The sequence below is a fragment of the Pteropus medius genome, unplaced genomic scaffold, assembly GCF_902729225.1.
Source record: "Pteropus medius unplaced genomic scaffold, Ma_sr-lr_union100, whole genome shotgun sequence".
Classification (NCBI taxonomy): Eukaryota; Metazoa; Chordata; class Mammalia; order Chiroptera; family Pteropodidae; genus Pteropus; species Pteropus medius.
Window position 1 is genome coordinate 6,712,902 of NW_024344437.1, and position 13,988 is coordinate 6,726,889.

At 48.3% G+C, this 13,988-nt stretch overlaps 1 protein-coding gene and 1 long non-coding RNA gene across 2 annotated transcripts in view; both read right to left on the minus strand.

The window, feature by feature from the left end:
• The window catches only part of SPATA13 (spermatogenesis associated 13), a 300,617-nt gene that overhangs the window by 124,412 nt on the left and 162,217 nt on the right, over window positions 1-13,988 (minus strand). The gene's annotated exons all lie outside the window — the stretch shown is intronic.
• On the minus strand, window positions 3,806-4,917 carry LOC120610646 (uncharacterized). The gene is made up of 2 exons (XR_005654972.1): window positions 4,782-4,917; window positions 3,806-4,449 (listed from the first exon to the last, which is right to left on the minus strand). It is a non-coding gene; the product is annotated as an uncharacterized LOC120610646 (long non-coding RNA).

Genomic DNA, 13,988 nt, shown 5'->3' on the forward strand with positions numbered 1-13,988 from the left:
TCACCTGGAAAAATACAGCTGCTCCATCACCTGGAAAATCACCTGCTGAAATACAGACCCCAGAATTTCGAATTCAGTAAGTCTGAGGGAGAGCCCTAGGATTTGCTTTTCTAACAAAGTCCCAAGAGATGCTGACACAGAAGAACCGCCCAGGAACGATGTAACAGTTATGAAGGACCGACTGGGGGCTGCAGCCACGCAGAGCTGTGGCAGTGTCCCTCGGGCCACCAAGCTGATGAAGTCTGTCTCCGCACCTCGGCTTATTGTGTCTCCAGAGGGTGGAATGCCTCCCTCCGTCATCTCCTTCCCCAACTTGCTCACTCTTGCTACCACTCAGCCCAGGCTGTAGTTAGCTCCTCCTCCAGGAAGCCTTCCTGGATCCTAGGCCCCTCATGTGCTCCCCTAACACCTTCCCCATAAACTGATCACTACACCTGCCATGCATTTCAAGACTTGCCTTTCACAGGCCTACCTGTCCCACCGAACAAAAATGTGACCTGCTCTTGAGGACAAGGGCTGGTTCTCATTACTCTTCCCATCTTAAGCACAGGCCTGGCGCGTAAAAGGTACATACTAAGTGTGTACATGTATGCACTCCGTCTCACCGGGAAGAGCAGAAACAGAGATTTCTGAAGCAGAGGCTGTTTTTCTTTCAGCTGTAGAGAAAGTCCCAATATACGAGTTGGATGTGTTTCAGAGTAGGTGCGTAAGTTGCTTTAGGCATGTGAAGGCATTCGCCTCTCTCTATATCACGGGTGGTAGCTAAGCCTGACCTCAGAAACCTGCTTTATGTGACAGAATTGCAATTTTACCGCTCAAGTACGAGACGGCTTCCTGTTCCTGTTACACAGAACAATAATTTCTATGAAAGACTGGGATCAAAGTTCCCATACTACAAACACGTCTCCCTCCTGCCTCCCTTGCTGTAAGACAATAAAATCCTGGACTCGCCCTCCCCGTGCACCTGCCCTAGATGGTGAGAAAAACCCCAGTTCCCCAGTCTCCTGCAGGCTGGCTCCTCCGTGACACTTTCCAGTCGGGTCACTTCAGACCTCTAGTAGTCTATACTTTTTCTCTAGGGACAGCCTGCCAATCTTAGGGAACAAACTCTGCCTCCGTGACAACAGGGGCTGAGGCGAAAGGCCGGCTCCCTCCTCCAGCAGGTTAGCTGTGCGGAGTCCCTGTAGGGCTCCCCGAATCCATGGCTGGATCCAGACTGAGGATAATGGGGGTGCTTCCAGTCCAGATCTGGCGGGCTTTCCTGAGTGAAGATATTTTGAGTCAAGCATGTGGCCCGTCATAATGGCGAGCTCTCATTTCTTCCACAATGACACAGAGTGGTCCTGCCCCAGGGACACAGGCAGGACCTTTAAGAAATCAGGTCCTTTAAGGTCCTGGTTAGAGGAGCTAACGGTCTTATGTCCAGGACATTTGAACACTGTGAACACAGGGTGGGTGATCACCTGGGCCCACAAATGGTGACACCGCTACCATAGTAAATTGTAAGATGCCCTGTGGGACCGCTGCTGCCTGAGGGTGTGACAAGCTGTGGAGGAGACAGAGCTTGGAAGTGGGGAGTGGGGGGCTCCTGAGCCAGGCAGCCCTGCATTCGAATCTCAGTCTGGTTGCTCACTGCGATGCTCTAGCCACAGCAACGTCCCTGAACCCCCATTTCTTCAACTCTGCAGGGGAGCAGTAAAATCTAACTTCTGCACCACAGAACACAAAGATTCCAGCAAACATTGCCCAGGATGGCGCACAACCACTCATCTCGTTCTAGAGGCTTAAGAGAGAAGCTGATCACACAACATGCACCTTAGGGCACTAGGGTTTAATTCTATCAAGAAAGGCTGATAGGGATGAGCTGAGCATCATGGGTAAACCACACCCTCCAGGTTCCCTGAGGGTTCCAGATAAGGATTAAGTAGACAGGCAGAAGGGGAGCTGGGGATCCGCAGGGTGCAGGAGGACTCTGAGTCCATGAGAAGGGGGTGGACACGGCAGAGCCAACACAGAAACAGCCACTAACTTGATGTGCTCTCCACCCCCGCTGCTGTTTCATTTGAGATGCAGAGATGAAGAAAGTCACGTAATCATGTTGTACTAATGAACTTCTCTCTCCGCAAATGGAAAATGCAATTAAATATTCCGGCTACTAATTTTCAAACTGCCATGTATTATGTGATTTGCCTCTAGAAAGCGGTGTTCTTTCCCGGTGTTTTGGAAATAACAAAAATGCGTCTTTGTAAAGAACACGAATTTATACTTCTGCGATTTTATGATCTCGTTTATGCCATTACGTGTCTCAAAAGCAAACATTTTGTAAACGCTTAGCTTTCAGACAAAAAAAGAAAAGGAAAACCACTGATGATTTCCATTTTAAATGAATCCTTCCAAGGCCTCTGAGCTCAGGAAAGGAAGCGGACAGAAGGTCCATTGCTTTTGACAGAAGGCAGAGGTCACCCCACCAAGCTGCGGGGCCCTGGACCAGGTGTCAGAGGACCTGGGATCTAAGGACAGCTCTCCCATCCTGCTGCTTTCCCCGTGGATAAGTCTTTTTGTCTCTTTGTTTGTCTCTCTGGGCCACGGTCTCCTCATCTGTGGAATGTAAATGTCCCTTCCAGCTATATAAAGCTTTACCAATACTGTGCTTCACTATCTGAAAAAGTAGAAATACTTGTTTCCAGCTTTCAGAAGGTGAAGACTAACAAGGAAATAATTTAAGGTCATACAATGAAATAGAAATAAACGAGACTAATAAAATCACAGGGCTTTCAGGGGCTCTGAAGGTCTGGCCACCTAAAGTGAAACCGAACTCTGACTGCACAGGAGACAGGTGAGCAACGGTCCTTTCTATAAAGCTTTTTCTCCTGGCTGAGGTGAGCAGGAACCCACAATCAGCCCAGGCAGTGTCCCCAGGCTGTCAGAGGGACAGTAGGCATTAGGTTTCCCCCACACACTGTTCTACAGGTACAGATATTATGTCCTTGACTGGTGCAAACTGCAGACTAAATCAAACATGCGAATAATGACCTCATTTCTATAGCTGGATCCCAACCCACGTCTGAGTGTAAAAGCTCCTTGCCTGGCGAGAAGAGGGGCCTCGCTACCACACAGCCCTGAGACACTGGGTCTGTTCCTTACCCTCACTAAGCCTCTCTGCTCTCATCTGGGAAATGGGGACAGTGACAGTGTCTATGCTGCAGGGATGTGAAGAGATTGATGAGTTCTTACTGCATGTAAACCCCTCAGAAGTACGCTGGCCGCATATTGCGTGTCGCATAAATGCTACCTAATATTCCTATCCATATCAGTATTAACATTATTCAAGAACTATGTGTTGGATACTACTTTTGTAAGAAAAGAATCAGAAACAGGAGCGGATGGGAGGTCCTGAAGTGCAAAGGAGCTTGGGGTGGAGAGGGGGTGAGACAAATCACAGCCAAAGGAACCAAACGAGGTGTGCTGTGGGGACAGCTGCAGGCTGTGGCTCGAAAAACACTTACTTGTCAGGGAGGAGTAGGTAAAAGGCAAGAAGGCGCCCTGGGGAGAAACTGAGGTAAGAATGAAGTCACCCCACATGCACAGGAGCACAAATAAGAAGGAAGGCAATCAAACCGGGTAGGAGGGAGATGGTGCATGTGTGGGGGACCAAAGGAGGGAGGTGAAAATTTGAATACTGGATGAGAAAGAGCCACGTGAAACTCTAAAGGATGGAGGTTCCCAGAACAGGGTTGGGCAGCACGTGGAGGGGCGCACAATCTAACAGGCACCCGGAGAACAATGCGGTAAGTTCAGAAGATGAGGGAGGGAGCGCGGGCATCGGGAGAAAGGATGCGTTTTGTTAGTAAAGGTGGAAAAAAATAAAACGGAGTGAAATGTGTGTGCCTGTCGGCAACCGGGAGCAAAGAACGGGGAGACGTGGAGGGGGTAACAGGGAAGAAAACCCCAGGCAGCGCCGGGGACAACGTGGGGTGCGAGAAATCCCTGGGAGGAGCGGGGCGGGCGGTATGTGAATTCGCATAACCTGGGTAACAAGTGCTAAATAAATTCAAGTTATTCTTTTATTAATCACCATTATTTTCCGAGGCTGGGAAGCAACTAACCGAGAGACTTTTTTTTTTCCCCCTTGGTTTAGTTTGCTTTTCCGTACTTGGAGGGAGGGGAAATGTGCTCAGGCTCCGTAACTCTGCAGGTGGGTGGCCGGCCAGCACAGGTCACCTGAGTTCCCTCTGACGCGGGCAGCAGCGCTGGCTTCTACCTTCCCGGAGCTAGTGTGCCAATTCCCCCAGGTCGTGAACAGAAACGGGACCAGCCCCAAACTCAGAGACCGCAGACGCTGGGTCTCGACTTTCTCGTGAAACGAGAAACTTGCTGTCGCAGCTCAGTTCCCCGACCGCCGGTCTCCTGGGCCGGTCCGGGCCGCGCAGGTCGCGTGGCCGGAGCGAGCTGAGGAGTGCGGGGAACACCGGTCGCACCCGGCTCCGCTCCGGGCGCCTCCCCGCAGGTCCGGCCCGGCGAGAAGAGCGCGGGGTCACGTTTCAGGGTGCTCCTCGGGCTGTCCTGCTGGGGAACGCGCCCTCGCGCCCTGTGCCCGGCCAGCGAGGGCGCCGAGCCAGCGCCGCGGTACGCCAACAGGTGGGCAGCCGGGCGGCCCCGGGGAGCGACCAGGAGGCGGCAGCCGGGCGTCCTCCGGCTGCGAGCGCCGCCCTGGGGGGCCGATCCCTCCCCCGGCTCCCAGCCCGGGACGCCAGCCCCGCGCGCCCCCCGCGCAGCCTCACCTCGCGCGGACCCCTCTCGGCAGAGCCTCCAAAGTCAGAGGATCCAGGGCGTCCCTGCGACCCAGAGCCGGTCTCGCTGCCGGGGAGCTCCGAGCACGCCCGGCTCCCGGAGGCGCCTCCGCGCCGGTGCGCCGCCTCGGGGCCAGCGGCGGGCGCGGGAGAAGGCGAAGCGCCCAACGCCCGGCTCCCGGGCCACGCCCCGACCGGCTGGCCACGCCCCTCCCCGAGGCCACGCCTCTACAGGCCCCCAACCGCGCCCCTTCCCCGAGGCCACGCCCCCGGCTCGGCTTTCCCCCACCCCGCTCTCTGACCCCCAGCCAGCGGGCCCAGGACCCCGTTTCCCCCACCACGTCCCCAGCCCTCTCTTCCTTACCCACCACAGGCCACCAGGACGGTGGCCTGGGTCCCCCAGGCTACGTCCCGATCTGCCCCACCACGCCCCCCAAGCCCTTCTTTCCCTGCCCCTCGCCACTCAGGTGCCCGGCCCAGCTGCCCCACTGTCCTCCCAGTTGTTCCCACTTCACCCTCCATCACTATATCCCCACCCTTATCCTGGCCACATGCCCCTGGTTTCCTGTTAAGCACTTAGCCCCCACCCTGCCCATTTTAAGCAGTATATTCTCCCATCTCGTAAGCCCTGCCTTTTCCTAGTAACCCCCCGGGACGACTCCCGCATACCACCTCACTCCCCTAGCCTGGGCCCAAGCAACGGGCTCTGCGGGCCACCCCATCAACTACCCCCCACCTTCCCCTAGCCTCGCCCAGGGTGAGTGGAGCCGCAGCGTCACCAGGGCAACCGCCCCCCACTGCCCACTCGCCCCACCGCTGCCTGGGCGAGGAGTTCACTCTAGGCAAAGGCACAGTGGCTGCCTTTTTCTTGATAAAAGAAAAGTTAGGTGAGGATTTTTAAACTTACCCGCTTCTCCAGGGCCTGGGGCAAGTCTTCCGAGGACTGTAAGGGTGAATCCACTCAAAGAACTATCACTTTCCTGTGTAGCTCAATCATTATTATTTCACATGAAACCCCAGAGGCCAGCGAACCCCTCCGCGCTAGGATCTGGGGCCCAAATGTTCCGTGATTGTTTCCTGATATGCAACTGATGGAATCCATAAAATAAACACATTCATTTTTAAAGTGTTTTTAGATGATTCATTTGAGTGGCTATTATGCGTCAGCACTATTAATATAAATATGCATTTTATAATCGAAGAACAACCGCCATTTTTAAACTAAAGAACATATAAAATTATTAATTACCCGACGAAAAGTCAAAATTCATTTTATATATGTATGCTCTTTTAAAGAATGAAACAATTATTTTGTATGAAGCACAAATAAATGGTGGATACATTGGTAAAACCCTGCAGAATATACAACACAAAGTGAACCCTAGTAAACTCGTTCATAATAATGTATCGATATTGGCTCATCGGTTGTAATAAATGTTCCGCACTGATATAAGATTTCGATAATAGGAGAAATAGGCGTGGGGGGGGAGGTGTTGTACTTTGCACTCAATTTTTCTGCAAGCCTAAAACTACTCTAAAAAAGTCTATGAAGCACACACCAAAATGTTAATGGTAATTATCTCTGAGCGGTGGAAATGTGGGCAAATTTTTATTTTTTTGTTTGAATTTTTACTGAAATTCCTCACATTTTTGACAATGATCGTGTATATTTTTTGAGCATGTATTTTTCAAGCAAAAAAAATTATAAAAATATCTATGGAAAATTTTAGAGAGGCTAATAGTGAATATTCCATTTTATTTCTACTTGACATAACAAAATCTGCATGAAGCTCACATAAATGTTTAAAAACGAATCTATTTCAGTATTGTTAAAAAAGAATATTAACGGCTAAATTTGAGAGGTTTTATTTTCTCTTTAGAATGAGCACAAATCTGAAAAGAAAGTATTGTTTTTTCTTTTTAAAAAATCTGTCTCAAAGGATCACTTCTGCCTTCTTGGAAACGATTATTACTATTTACATGAAACGTTTTTTTCTAGTGAAGAAAACACTATTAAAAAAATAAGTTCTTGAGGGAAATTGGCCTGGCCAGTAACTGAACAGATTTCTGTAGTTGGCCCAGAGGCATCTGCTTCCCTGTGACCCAGGGCAAAACCTTTACCTTTCTGAGTTTCAGCTTCCTCTTTTGTGAAAACGGAAGCAATGGTACCTCTCTCTCTGTGGATTGGTTGGAAAATATAAAATTTTAGCCCATATAAAACTTCTGGTATCATCTTAGTACATACAGGTGCTTAATAATTATTACTTCCTGTTCTTTTAAAAATATACTTTTCAGGATTTTAGTGGGGATCTTGAGATCCTGTAATAAAAGATCTCTCTGGTTTTAGATTATTTACTTGTTGGTTCAAGAGAAAAATCTGACGCGGAGAGCCTGGATGCTCTAAGCCCAGCACCATCACTAGTTATGCGCGAGTGGATAAATCACCAAGCTTCTCTGGATCTTTTGTAATCTATTAAATGAGAGATTTGGACCAGTGATCTCTGTTTCCTTCGGCTTCTGTCATTCCACAGGGAAGCTGTGACTTAAAAAAAAAAGCTTAAATCTAAAGTGGCCCCTCTCTGCCCACAGGAGGGGCCATCACCCACTGCCCTGCAAACAAAGCTGACATCTGCATTCTGTCCTTCTCCACAGAGGGGAACTTCCAAAGGTTTCTTTGAACTTTCTCCTCTGGGTGATCTGCTGGTGCCCAATCCTGACTAGCAACTTCAACTCCAACCTACAGCCTTCACCAAAGATGCACTAGAACATCACTGGTGCTTTCTGCCAGTCATCGAGACTACCACCTCTCGCCAACTTTTTATCACATAATAACATCTCCAAAGTTACAATGTGTCTTTCTGTTAATATTTATTGAGCACTTAACAGGCTATGTCTTTTCCATTCATTATCTCCTGTAAACCACAAAGCAGCCCTGGGGAAAAGAAAGTCCAGAGACACCGAATGCATTGCCTAGGGTCACACAGCTAGTAAAGGACGGGGCTAGGATTTGATTTCATGCTTCTGCTTTTAAACACCACAAGGAAAGCAGTGCTCCTGAGTTCCTCCAAGGTTCTGAAAAAGCATGCCTGAAAAGTGTTCAATCTGCCGCAAGTCTCACTTCACAGGGGCTTCTCAGGAGAAGGGACAAGGGAGGACAGAACTATGGGCAAATGTGTTCCCCCCTCCCCCACAATTCATATGTTGAAGCCTGAATCCCCAATGAGATGGTTTTAGGACTTGGGGGAAGGTAAGTAGGTTTAGATGGTGTTGCAAGGGTGGGGCCCCATGATGGGGTTAGCGCCCTCGTAAGACTAGGAAGAGAGGCCAAATCACACTCCCTCTCTCCGTCTTTTTGCCATGAGAGGACACAGTGAGAAGGTGGCAGTCGGCAAGCCAGGAGGAGGGCTATCTCCAGGAACCGAATCTGCCAGCACCTTGATCTTGGACTTTCCAGTCTCCTGTGAGAAGTACATTCCCGTGGTCGGAGCCTCCCAGTCTGTGGTGTTTTGTCATGGCAGCTGGAGCTGACAGATACAGAAAGGAAACTCCTTCCTCCTCATTTTAATTTTTTTTTTTTTCCTTTGAGGAACTCCTGCCTAGTAACCCTTCTGGCCCTGGCCTCTAACCTCTACGGCTGAAGAAGGAGTTACCTGAGAGTCCTACCTGGATGGAATGGACCCATTTATTAGTAATTTAAGAGTAATTTACTATAAGCACAGAGGAGTCACTCTTTTCTAACCTCTCCACCCAGACTACTGCAGAGAGCAATCTGGGCTCGGTGTCTCTGCCTCAAAGAGGACAGTCACCTGGGTTGGGTGACTGAAGGTCTACACCGGGATGAGGGTACAGGGGGGGACACTTAGGGAATATTAGTGACTACTTTTCACACAGACTTAAAGTCACATTTTCCAATCGACTTTATCTATGATAAAACGGACATGTTTATCTTCATCCGTCTGTCTGTTTCTTAATTGGCTGAGAAGGTGAGAAGGGGAGGTGGCTGACACACAGCTGCCCCCGAGGCAGAAGGTAAGACCTGGGACAGCATGAGCCTCTTCCGCTCCAGCCCTGTGGCTTTGGGGAAATGACTTAACTTCTCTGTGACTTTCTCCTTAGCGCCTGGCACGTAGTTAAATGCTCAATAAATGGTAGCCGTCGTCATTGATTAGAACGGATAAGAAGAATCTGCTGTCTTTTATTCTACAGTTTATTAGAGCGGACGTCACTCTAAGCCTCCTCGGATGAAAGAGCGAATGTTGGTATTCGTCAAATTCTTTTGGTGGCTAAGTATCTATCGGGGGAAGGGTAAGGAGAGACCGAAGAATTTGGGCAAAGAGGGAAGAGCATTTTCCTTGCTCTTTGCCCAGGAATGGGGCGTCGAGGCTGATAGGGTGGGAATGCACGGAGGACACAGGCCGGGAGCCAGCTCAGCATCTGTCTGCAGGGCCCTGGATCTGGAGGGAATGTGACGGGCAGGCCAGCCATAAGGAAGAGAGGAGAATGGTCGGTAAAACAGTGTCCCCAGCTTTCTAGCCTACCCACCAGAATTCGCACAAAGCCGTTGGCTGTCTCTGCATCAGCCTGATTCCCAAGGGCTTCTGGAAGCTCTTTCAGACCCTCAGCCCTGCTTTGAACGGCAAAGCCCGGCGCGGAGAGTAGGCCCTGACGAGGCTGAAGCAGTTCTCACCAGCACAGTCTTTCCCTCGACCTTGATCGAGCCGCGACTGAACTCCGCCCTTCTTTATTAAATGGCCGTGACTGACACCCTCCTGGGCTGCTTTCTGTTTCTCACTCTGATCCCTCCATCGTGACACGACACAGTATGCCCTTAATCCTCTACGTGAGATGTGATCGCTCCCCTTGGTGACGGAGCATGGGTTTCTGAGGCAGGCAGCTCTGGCACAGAGTCTTCCTGTCACCTTTCACTAGCCGAGTGGCCTTGGATAAGCTCTTTTGAACCTTAGTTGCTTCCTCTGTGGCACAGAAATAACAGTATGCGCCTTGCTGTGGCGGAGACTCATGAGGTGATCTCTGTGAAGCAGCGGTCCCCGACTATTTTGGCACCAGGGAGAGGTTTCATGGATGACAAATTTTCCACGGACCAAGGTGGGGGAGGGGTAATGGTTTTAGGATGATTCAAGCGCATTACATTTATTGTGCACTTTATTTCTATTATTATTACATTGCAATGTGTAATAAAATAATTATACAGCTCGCCATGATGCAGAATCAGCGGGAGCCCTGAGCTCGTTTTCCTGCAACTTGTCGGTCCCTTCTGGGGGCGATGGGAGACAGTGACACCCGGGGTGTCTGTCTTATGTCCAGTCCACTCCGTAATCTCGATTTGGTTGGTGTCACTGCAGAAAACCCTGCTTCACAAAGACAGGATGCTGGACATGAAGCCGGCTTTTCAGTGCTTTTGTAGCAGTCTCAGGATATTCTGCCTTGACGTTAATCCAGAATGAATGGAGCGTTGAAGTCGTCTCAAAGATACTTTTAGGGCCACCGTCATGTGCGATCTCAAGCAGCTGATCCTCTCCCAGCACGGACAAAGTCGATTCACCTGGCTTATTCACAAATGGGTCACGGATCCATTCCTTCCCAGTTCGGGGGTCTTTTGTGGTTGGGACGTCATGCTCAAATGCTTTTGAAAGCTGAAACAGGTAATCGTGCACCAACTGGGAGGAAGAAGGTCCTGGCTCGGTCTCTTTCAAAATCTCTGCAAATGTTCAAAAATCCCAATGTTCACTCGTCGCCTCCATACTCCCAGATTGGCTTTGAATGAAACCACTTTATCTGCCAATTTGAACACAGTTGTCGTTCTCCCCTGGAGTGACAGATAGAGTTGGTTAAGAAAGTCGAATATGTCACACAAGTAAGCAAGTTTTGCGACCCATTCTGTGTCACTGAAGTGTGCTGCCAGTGGGTGACTGTTTTTCTAAAAGAAATCTCTGGAGTGGTTCTCGTAACTCAGAAACTCTGGCCAGTGATCTACCGATAGAAAGCCAGTGTATGAGAGAGGACGCATGTGCTCTGAGTCTATCTCCTCACAGAGCTGCGTGAACAGACGTGCGTTAAGGGCACGTACCTCAATGGGGCCGATCGTTTTAATCACAACCTGCAAAACATTGTTAAGTTCAGGTGACATTTTCCGGCTAGCCAGCATTCCTCCATGGATGACAGTGCATAGTAGACTCACATTCAGAAGTGACCTCTTTGATCTGAGTACTGAAACCGGAAAGCCGTCCAGTCATGGCAGTGGTTCCGTCTGTGCATATATAGACACAAAATGAGCAGTTCGGTTTTCCTGATAGGTAATCCTTCAAAGACTGGAATAGTTCTGTAACTGTGGTGTCGACTGGCAACAAAGTGCACATAACATATCCTCGTGCACATCCTCCTGAAAAATAAATGGCACAGAAACAAGCATTATTGCCTTGTCGTGAACATCGGTCGACTCGTCAACCTGGATTGCGTACCAGAGTGACTCATGCATAAATCCTCTAACAATTGTGCCTCAGTGTGCTCTGCTATTTCGTTGATTCGTCTAGCTATGGTGCTAGCCGAAAGAGGAACACGTGCCACCTTCTGAACTGCAGCCTCTCCTAAAAGTTCACGACAGATGTCCTTAGCAGCAGGCACAATCGACTATTCACCGATAGCTCAGCAATGCGGTTAGCCGCTAAGAATGATGCTTTCAGTGCAGACACGTCTGATGAAGTGGTGGCCTTCGATAATTGCTTCTGTTCTTCGTGTTCACCGTTTTTTCTTTTGAACAACTCCAAAGGCTTGTCTTCTAATGCAGGGTGTGTGGTCTCCACGTGGCAAAGCAGTTTTGAAAGTTTCATGGCTTCGTTGGACAGCCGGTCATGGCATACTACACAAAGCGGGCTTGGAGAACGTGAATCCCCTGTTGCAATGAACCGTAATTTAAGTAGGACTCTTGGTATTTTCTTTTAAATGCAGCCTTCTTTTTGTTAGCCGTCTTGAGAATCTTCTGCTGTCTCATCATTGAGTCTTCCCCCATTTTCAAAGCTCTTCAGTGACGTTTGTTTTTCATTCATTTGGGCTAGGGTTAGCTTGTGGGCTTACCAAAACTGTGACGGAGACAAGGGCACAGTGCAGGAAAGGGGTGCAGACAGAAGTGGTAAATAAAATAATGGGCAGGCCACACACAGACTAAAATAAGTGTCGGAGTCTGACTTAAAGCCTGCCACCAGATGCGGCTGTATAATCGAAGTTCATCAACTCACCTGCCACTATCAAGCCTGCCACCAGATGCAGCTTAATTGTCACTTGCCACTTACTGATAGGGTTTTGATAGGAGTCTGCAAGCAATTGATTATGTATTATGGTCTCTGTGCAGTCCGAACTCTCTGTTAATGTTAATCTGTATTTGCAGCCGCTCCCCAGCGCTGGCATCCCCACCTCAGCTCCTTGTCACGTCATCAGGCATTAGATTCGCATAAAGAGTGTGCAGCCTAGATCCCTCGCATGCGCAGTTCACAATAGGGTCCGTGTTCCTATGAGAACCTAAAGCCTGATGATCTGAAGCAGAGCTGAGGCGGTGATGCTAGCGCTGGGGAACAGATACAAATACAGAGGAAGCTTTGTTCACTCGCTCGCCACTCACCTTCTGCTGTGCAGCCCGGTTCCTAACAGGCCACTGACCAGCACCAGTCCCCAGTCCGGGGGTTGGGGACCTCTGCTGTCAAGGGTTTAGTGTCGCCTGATCTGTGCATTACAAACGGTTGCTAAGAGTACATGCACGGGCAAACCCATGTCTGCCTGGGGAACCCCAGCGTCCTCTCTAAGGCTCATCTGGAGTTCGCGTCTTCTCTGAAGCTTTCCCCGACTTCCTTCGGTGATGCCCTAAGACCTTAGACATACTTCGGTGATGCCCTAAGACCTTAGACATACTTCAGTTTATATTATATTATAATACTTTATATTCGGTGATGCCCTAAGACCTTAGACATACTTCAGTTTATATTATATTATAATACTTTATATTCGGTGATGCCCTAAGACCTTAGACATACTTCAGTTTCAGTGCTGACAAAGAGATTATGAGCTCCTTGAGGGGAGTAAATGTATATATTTTTAAATTAATAGACTTTTTTAGAGCAGTTTTTGGATTACAGAAAAAAATTGATCAGAAAGTACAGAGCTATCAAGGGGATTACTTCGTAATGTATATAAATATCTATGTTGTACACCTGAAAATAATGTATATAAATATCTATGTTGTACACCTGATATTACTAATATTACTAATGTAATATTATATGTAAATTATAATTGAACATTTGAAAAATAAGAAGTCGCCACATGCCCCCATAATCCCCAGCAGTTTCCCTTATTATTAATATCGTGTGTCGGTGTGGCACATTTGCTACAATTGATGAGTTGATACTGATGCATTATTATTAACTAAAGCCTATAGCTTACACTAGGGGCTAGTCTTGGTTTTGCGTGGTTCTATGGGTTTTGACCAATGCAGATGTCAGGTATCCAGCACCATAGTATCATACGGAAGAGTTTCACTGCCCTCAACATCCCCCATGCTCCATCTGTTCAGTCCTACCCCCCACCCAAACCCTGGCAACCAATGATCTTTCTACCATCGCTGTAGTTTTGCCTTCTCCAGAATGTCATATAGCTGGAATCATACAGTATGGAGGTTTGGGTGCCACTAAATACCTTATACACGGTGGCACCTGGAGACGTCAGACACTCGTTTGTTTTAGCACCGATCAAAGAGACTGTGACCTTAAGGGCAGTATTTCTTTTTCTTTTTTCTTTTTTTTTTTTTATTTACTTGGGATCTCCCACAATACTAAGTACATAGTAGGTACTAGGAATTCAATAAAATAATAGTAGTGGCAATAACAATAAACTATTAGTTATTGTTATATACTTAAAAGTATATTACGAACAATGAAGAATGGAATTTTTAAAAAAAAAATAGTTTCTAAAATTAGGGATCTTACAGTCTGGGCAGGCTGCCAGTTCTTTTTGGCTGATTTTTATGAGTCCTATTAAAACAATAATTCTTTTCAACTCCAAAATTCTAAGCAAACTCCTAATAACCACCATAGCCCACAACTATAATTTGAGATGAATCGTGTGACCAGTTTTGAATTTCAGCTCTGACCAAACACTTTCATTTCAAAACCCAAGTTAATTCTTTTTATC